This window comes from Cibotium barometz, chromosome 50 (genome assembly GCF_041138505.1).
Source record: "Cibotium barometz isolate CiBa-2024 chromosome 50, ASM4113850v1, whole genome shotgun sequence".
NCBI classification, from domain to species: Eukaryota; Viridiplantae; Streptophyta; class Polypodiopsida; order Cyatheales; family Cibotiaceae; genus Cibotium; species Cibotium barometz.
The window spans coordinates 13,681,524-13,690,498 of NC_141095.1; positions in this window are offsets into that span (position 1 = coordinate 13,681,524).

Genomic DNA, 8,975 nt, shown 5'->3' on the forward strand with positions numbered 1-8,975 from the left:
TCAGCTGAATCTGTGAAACAGGCAATTTCATATTGGGTGTGTAAGTGGTGTGACTATCTTGAAGTTTGCATGAAGCGCCAGCTAGGGGACCTACTGGAAATTCTTTTTCCTGGTACCCGAGACAAAACCTAACCAAATTCTTAAATGGATCCCATCACTACAGTGGTTGGGTGGTTGGTTAACCCATGGGGTTGGATGGGGTTAGGCTGGACTGATGGATCCCTAAAATGGGACTCAATTCTATTATGGTACGATAGATGAGATAAATCCCGGATAGTAATTGTTCTATGGAAAAGAATCAACGGTTGTGCCTCTCTATGAGGAAAAAAGCGTTGGTCTCTATGATCTAAGTGCAAGTTTCTTCCTTGATCTGACCAAGTGACTTACAGGTTTGGTCGGATCAGTTTGGTCAGTGATGACCTAATATCCTGGAGGAATCGCCCGTGCTTTCTGGGCGAGGGAAGTTTTTTTTCTGGGTTTGGTTTTGAAAGAACCGAGGGATTAGTCTCTTGTCCGGATATCCGTGGGCGAGGCCCCAAGTGAGAGGCTCTACCCCGTGCAAGAAGTGCTACTTCCACTGCTAGCACCCCTGAATTCATTGCGCAAAGGGGGCAGGGATCTTTCAATAGCCCTCACAAACATGTTTAATAAGGGCTTCAAGATGTGGTAGCTCAGACACCATGTCATGTTTATGCAAACGTAGCAAACTGCCAAAGTTGAAGCGACCAAAGCATGCATGCCATAGCTTAGCATCACCCATTTCCTTTGAAGTAGAAAATGTACATATAGCATACCTTTGTCTTTCATATGCATCTAGCTTATAAAGGCCATGAGATAAAGTACCAGAAGCAACAATTCTCTTATTGCCAATGCGATCATGAACAATACATCTATCATCCTCAAACTGAACCACTAGGCATGCCTTAGTAATGGCAGAGACAAATAACAAGTTTTTCTTGATCCCTAGTACATATAATACATCTGAAAGTGTGATTGTTCCACCACTTGTAGCAGTGAACAATTTTACAAACTCCTTTTACAAGATATGAGGAGTTTTTTTGCACATGTTAGAGTGTTTTCCTTTGGAGCAGATTCAAGTGATGAGAACGAACTGTGATAAGGGGTAATGTGCTTACTAGCGCAAACTGTGATAAGGGGTAATGTGCTTACTAGCACCACTGTCAAAATACCAGAAAAAGATTAACCTTTGCATGTTTATTAACTGGCAGCAAAAGCTTGTTGATGGTAGAAGCAAAACCTTAATACAAGTCCAGCAACACATTCAAGACAATAGGCACCAATGAACTGTCAGGATACATTTCATCAACACTGGCCAACCACTCCTCCTTAAAATCCTTGATTTTTGTAAGGAAACTGTCCATGGAGTCTCCCTCATCCATATGCTCGGACTCTAATTGCTTGCGTATATAGGTAGCACGTGCTTCATTACGTGCCTGGTATAATATGACCGAATGTGAGGAATGATACTCCTCTTAATTGACAAAGCAAGCAACAATGTGCTTGTGCATCTCTTCCATCCCACTTTATTGGTTTCTATATTCTAAAGTATCATTTTCATGCATAGAAGATGCATTTTTTATTATGTGTATACGAAGGTCATCATTTTGTTGACAACCTTTTTTGAGAAATGCATGGCGGTATATTTGATTGCACATTCATTACAATTTGACTTTCTTGCCTCCCACTCCTGCTCTCACTCTCACTAACAACTCCAGCCTCTCCCTCCCTGGCTCCCTATAGCTGCATGTTGGATTTTGTTTCTGAGTTCTTGGGTACTCTCTCTCTCTCTCTCTCTCTCTCTCTCTCTCTCTCTCTCTCTCTCTCTCTCTCTCTCTCTCTCTCTCTCTCTCACACACACACACACACACACATACACACAAAGTAGGTGTGCATTTGCTTTGGAATGCCACAAGCTCCATGTAAGCCTCAACATTAGTAGCATACATCGTTTGTGGATGGATAGGAAATAAATGGACATAATCTTTACATGAGCGTCTATGTTGGATGGATAGGAAAGAAATGAAGGGCATAATCCTTGCATGAGATAGAAAGGAAGGGAAGAAAGGTTTCATGAAGTAGAAAGGAAGGGAAGAAACCTTGCATGAAGCAGATAACATGACATTTTTATTTTTTTTAAACTAATTGATTCCTTGTAATGTGTGATAGGAACATCTAGCTTCTTCTTAGGAAGAAGGAAGATTGTTAGACTCTAAGTGCTGCCACCTGTTATTTTCATCTTTGTTTAGGTTTTTAGGTACAAGTAAAATATCTAGCCTTTGTTTTTCTTTGCTATTTTTCAACAAATAGAAAATGCATTGGGGATTTAAGAGAATTGGAATGGCTTTGACTGCTTTTCACATCTTACAGACACTTGAAAGTAGTAGCATTACTTGTTTGATTGTTTTTCATAGTTTGACTGCTTTTTATAGCTTGAACGTATTTCAAAGCACTAGCACTATATATCAATGTCTACGGTGTTGGGACTGCCCTTTGGAGTCATATCGTTTAACAATAGAAATTTTGATGCTCGAATGTACGGCATCTACCAACTTAGGCCATGTCCTGCACATTGTATGTAGTGAATAAATTACTATTTTATAGTGATTACAAGGCAATAGACTTATCACAGTTGGGTTTTCCTCTCTCCATGGGCCTTGATTTGTTTTTATCATAGATTATAATGCTATTTATTATGACGTGAACAAATTACTATTTTATAGTGATTACAAGGCAATAGACTCTCTCCATGGGCCTTGATTTGTTTTTATCATAGATTATAATGCTATTTATTATGATGTGATAGGTCATAGATTACAATGTTATTCATTTTGACGTGATAGGTCATAAGTGAGTTGTCCAGTGAAGACTCTAGCACACAAGTAGGCTCCTAAGTCTCCTAATAATTTAGGTGGATAGCATGCAACTAATTTATATTCCCCTCGATCACATTCTAGTGGGAAATGTGTTATGTCTTATTCCCCTCGATTGAATTCTAGTGGGAAAGTTGCTTATTCCAAGTGGATTACATTGGAAAGTTGGTTTGAAATGTCTTGTTGCATGTGTAGATTCTACTTAACATTTATCTTGTCTTGTAGGGAGAGTGCATTGGCCGCATGTACTAGACTTTGAATATGGCTATCAGTGTTCACTCAGGTCCACAAGGAAAATGCGAAGATGCATTTGAGTATTGTTCATCTAGATTTGGTTGAGGAGTTTGCCCTTTTGTACTATAAAGTGTACCACCAGGAGTCCCCATCCAACAATGAATTTGACATTGTATTTGCTCGAGGGTTTGCATATGAAAGATGTAAGAAGGCCCAAAGTCCCTCAACAAAGATGAAGCACAAGGTGTCATGTGAACTATTTCCTAAACAATCAATGTGAAGATAATCAAAGGGTAACCTGAGAGCATTGTAGAAGAAGATGGATCATTGGAGAGTAAGAATAGATCATGCAATGTGCAGACCTCCTACTCAACCCCATTCTCTAAGTAGATGGATGAAGAACATGGGTGCTCATCGTCTCAACAAGAGGATCATGGATGTGGGTGCTTGTTGGTCAAAGAATTGCACCTGTGCATATGTAACCACCCTCTTCAGACCACTCTCTGCAGAATATGTTGGGTTGCTAGAATCCATGGCTTCTTGAGCTAAGGCAAAAGTGGATGTGACGAAGTGTTTACTTGCAAAAGCAAAAGTAGAATTAGATGAAAACAAAGAGAAGATACTGCTTACGCACAAGTGCCTCTGGTGTTACATTCCATTTACAAAATAGCAATTAGAAAGTACCAAGCAACCACTAGAAGATTTGAAGAATAGCCTTGTGTCTTGTGAAGAGCAAGTAATGAAACTTAAAGTTGAAATTGTTGTATGTACCGATTTTCTTTGCAGGTATTGAGTGGACAACGAAATATTGAATTTCAATCCACTTGTGGACTCATTACATGTATGTTTTCTACCAATAATGGTTACTTTATGGTAATTTTGTTCTTGATTTTCCATGCCTTTCATAGCTTGTCACAACTTAAATGGTTTAAGTGCTTGTTAGAGCTTTCCACTACTTTCAAGAGTCAAAAAATTGAGCATGAAGTGCTTGGATGATGAAAGAGGAGATGGTTATGGTGGGTGTGTATGTGTGGCATTCATCTCTTCATGGTAGAGATGGAGAGCTAGAGAAAATGTGTGCATGTGTGTGTCAAAATGACAAGGTATATGCTGGAAATACACTCACTTGATTTTACATTAGAATGAGCCTTGTTAAATAGGCTTTGATACATGCTCAGCCTTGCAACCATTGGCTACTTTTGGGATTCCCTTATGTCAATTATCTTACCCTTTATCCACTCTCTACCATTCAATTTCACTTGATTTTGTGTGCACATTTGCACCAGTCCTAGTGTGCGCATTATAGCACATACTCTCACATGCTTGTAAATCATCACTCACTCTTTCAACACCCCCCCTTGATGATAGCATGGTCTTAACCTACACTAAGAGAGATGAAATCCCTCCTCTTGGGGTGATTTGTCTCATAATCCTAAAAGAGTCTATCTTTATCTTCATTAGTTTGAGTGGATACATAGTTTGCTGACCAACAATTGCCTTATCATGACCATACTTGTTACACTTGGTACACTGAGGTTTACCGTTATTACAGCAGCGCCTCTCTTCATGGCCTTACATTCCATAATATGTACATGATGTCTTGGGTCTCTAGCTTCTTCTCAATGTAGAACTTCCTCCTCTAATGTAGAGTGCCATATCTCTTTCGTTCCTTGGCTCTTCCTTGCCCTCATACTCTAGCAAGATATTTTACGCAAGAGATGGCACCCGAGTGAGCAAGCGTATTTTGTTTTTAAATTATGGTCTCGGTCCAAAACACACAGTTTAATTTGATAAGATAAATATAAGTTCAAGCTAATGAGATAAATTTCTTACTTGTTCAAGTGAGAGAAAATAGAAGTTTTCTGAGATCAATGTTCTCGAATGAAACAAAATCACAAAGCACACTATATTGCATTGGCAAATCATCTGGGAATTTTGTAGCATCATATAAACACAATTCTAATGATTGAAATAAATGATTCAATCATTGACTTAAATAATTAAAATTTGATGCAATCCATAAACGCTTTGTGTCTCGATTATTTCCATCAAGTATGTGGATCGTTTTTCCCCTAAGGTATGGACCCCACTCTGCATCATTATTCAAGATCTGCTCAAACCTATCATTCACAGTCTTCTATGCATCACTCTAGGACTTCCTCCTCTCTCATACGTAATAGGTGTTCCCCCCCCTCCCCCCCCCCCTCCAAATCAAGGATGTAAACAATGAACTTACTTTCCAAGTAACCACCCATTTCATAAAAGACCTTGAGAGAGATTTCTCTGTGTGGATGGACTTAATTTTATGATTGCTTCAATTGGAATGAGCCTACATAGAGGTATTTTTGGTGGAGGTGACAAAAAATGCACCCTAATTCTCTTCTTAAGGAATCATTGAGGTGTATCAGAGCTTGCCAAATATCTCTATTTTCCTCTTGCTTGTACTTTTTGGCACATTTGTGTCCTGTGTACTTTCTTGATGAGCACTTAATTCCCCCCCCCCCCCCCCTTGATGAGATGAGCACTTTTTATTGTAGTCCCCCCATTCATCACCTTCATCCCCCCCATTCATTACCTTCATCCCCCCTACATGATCTTCTTCACCCCCCTCCTTGTTCCCCTTCATAACCCTCTTCACATTCATTGCCTTCCTCACTTTCCTCCCCTTCTTTTTCTCCATAACATCCATCCCATTTTTCCCTTTCAACAAGAAGCTACTCTTCAATGTCAATGGCTACTTCTTTAAGCCCAAACAAACCTCGACCAGGTGCAGAAGAACCTTTTGCACCAACACTCTGACTTACTTGCACAATCTTCCATGTTATCCAATGGGATCATATAGATGTACTAGCCAGAGAGGAAAATGTTGAGAAATTAGAATGGCTAATTCGCCTATTGACCATGACTGACCCCTACTCCGTAGAGGAAATATCCCCGATAGCCCAATGCTTTCCTTTTCCACAAGATGACTATCCTCGCATGGTTACATTCTTGATGAGTTTATGTGGATGGGAAAATGAAAAGGAAATATCTGACAATGATGAATGGACGGATGAAACTCATGGCACTATTGAGGTTGACTTTATTTATTTGGATGATGCGGATAGAGGCTTAGCCTTAGGGTAGAGCCAGGACTCTACAACATCCTCTTACCGTATCCTCAGTAGTAGTGTGGTGACTGGTAGGTAGGTTAGTGTTTTCAAGTTTTTTCTAGTTTGGATTCCTTAAATGAGTCTTTAATTTTTCACACTGATGTGCCTCTCGAGGTATGGTTCTTGTTAGTTGATTGTACAGGTTGAAAAGTTTGAGGTGGGTTCACTTTCAAGTCCAAAGATAGCTGCAATGCTCATACATTAATATCTCATCAAATTGCAGGCATTTCTCTCATCGAATCAAGGAGATCTCCAAAATACAGGTGTAATTCTTCCATATCCACTCTCTTTCGTTTTTTCTGTTCAATTAATTGCATGAACTATAATGCATGACCACATGGAAATTGTCAATGTACTACTTAGTTTTTGAAGTTGCTTGATGTGCTAGTGTAAATCATTAATGAGCTTAACCTTATTGGATATATTCTTGAGAATGCATGACGTCTTTAGTTAACCTTGGAAAACGATTGTCTTAGGTCTAGGGTCAAACCATCTTAATGTTTGACACCTGGCCATGTGTGTGTTGACCTCTAGGACATAGCTTTTACCCCTTTGTCAAAAGGATGCAAGACAAATTATAGTTCAGGAGCGAAGATCAAAAGAAATTATTCCAACAAAAAAAAGAGCCTACAATAAATGGCAATACAAGTCTATGATGTGCTTTAATGTTGGCCTATCGCCTTATTGATACTTGGTAGGCGAGGAGTATTCTACTCCAAACCGCGATGCCTTGGTTGGTAGGGGGTAGCCTTGCCTAAGGTGAACTAATAGATTCCTGGATAATGCCTTGTGTTAAACATGGTACTAGGATCGATGTTGGTTTTGCCTTAGGAAGGTCGCCATTGTGTGTAAAAATTATCACGTGCATTTAAAAAAAGTAAAGGCAAAAGGCTCCTGTAACTCTGATGTTTCTTGTGTCCCTAGGCTCGTGGTATTAACTTGTTCTTAGAGTAGACATAGTGTGGTCATCTATTTATTTATTAAGCTTGGTTATTTTCCGTGACTTAGGCCAGTTATAAACCTTGATTAACCTTTGACACCTTGCTAACTCTTGATTTACTTTCAATAATTTTAAACTCCTGTTAATTTGCTACACTAGCTCATTCATGTGACCCTTAAACTAAGTTCTCATAGCAACATCCATTGTGGTCTAACATGCTTGAATTTATACACTTTATATCTTTTGAATTCCAGCATACTTTCACTCTACTTCCCTGTTTTGCAGACGGTCTACCACAACAACCCTATCGAGCTTACCATACCATAGCTTCCGAGGACGGAATCTACATCAGGAAGGGGGCATGTTAACCTATGACGGACATTGAGACGTACTATGTTTTACGTTATTAATTTAATATTCTGAGTCATGGGCCGGGCTTGTCGATGCCATATGTTAAGGATAAAGGGATTGGATGATCGCCGATGAGAGGCGCACCTTGAATATCAGCAGGGTAAGGATTAGGATCGGCCGGCCATGTATGGACGCCCATGTGTGAACGGCCAAGTCACCTATAAGAGCCAAATGTAACCCTAAAACTCTCATTCTCATGTGTTGAATACAAGAGTGCTCTTTCCTTATCTCCTTGGTTTCCTTCTCCTGCGTGTGTGTGTGTGTGTGTGAGAGAGAGAGAGAGAGAGAGAGAGAGAGAGCGATCGAGCACTGTGTAGCGGCACGGCGGTGGAGAGGCGGTAGAGCGACGACGGCGGCTCCTCCTTCACTGCTTTCTGTGACGCGGGAATCCTTCACGGAGGCGGTTAGAGCGGTGAGTGACACACCCTTGCATTCTGTTTGAGCTTGCTTCCCTGGTTGTATGCTTGTAGCCATTCGCCGTGGCTCCAGCTATACGACCTGTGTGGCAAAAGCGCACAATCACGATTAGTCTCTTCAATCTCAGTGGCTATGGGGATGTAGAGCAGGGTGGCTAAGAACTCTTCTATGCAATTATTAGAAGGACTAGAGTGCAAACTTATTAGAGTCAATGAAGGGGGTTAGGGTGGATCAGTGTAATCCCACCCCTCTCATCTCATGTCTCACTCCTTAATCCTACGATCAATGCATTCCAAGAGGCAACATTCCAAGAAGGGAGCCCCTCAACTACATGATGTGCTTTTTCTAGAGCACGGAACTTAGCATACATGTCTCGCTCTACTAGGTAAGGAAAAGCCGATCTTGTATGATTCTTCCCATGGCACATTGGGCAAGTAAAGTTTTCACGTACTGGATAAAGATGAGGGTGATATTTTGGGTACAATATAGATCTTACCTTAGCCAACTCATCCTTACTTCCTTCATGTCACCAATTGTTCCATAGGTTGTACCATGTAAGGAGAATGAGATGCTGTTGTAGACACCACTATGCTTGAATCCTTGACTACTCTAGCTGAGGAAACTATAGGTGGTAAATCATTTTCAATCTCAATGGCTCTAGTCGCACAAGATTGCCAAGTTGCTTTTGGCCTAGCCATCTTATCAAAGGCTATGGGATGTCTTAGACCTTTCAAGAAGCAATCCTTTATGTAGAAATCTATTAGCCTTTCCTCAAAGCAAACATTAAGACTTGAGATACTTTATTCAAAAGAGGAAATACTAGAAAGTTGAGATGTCGAGTGTGGTACATGTTACCATCACATAGGAAAGCATTTTTGAATAGCTCCCTTGACTTGGGTGTAAGTGATTTTATCTTCTCTTGCTGCCAAG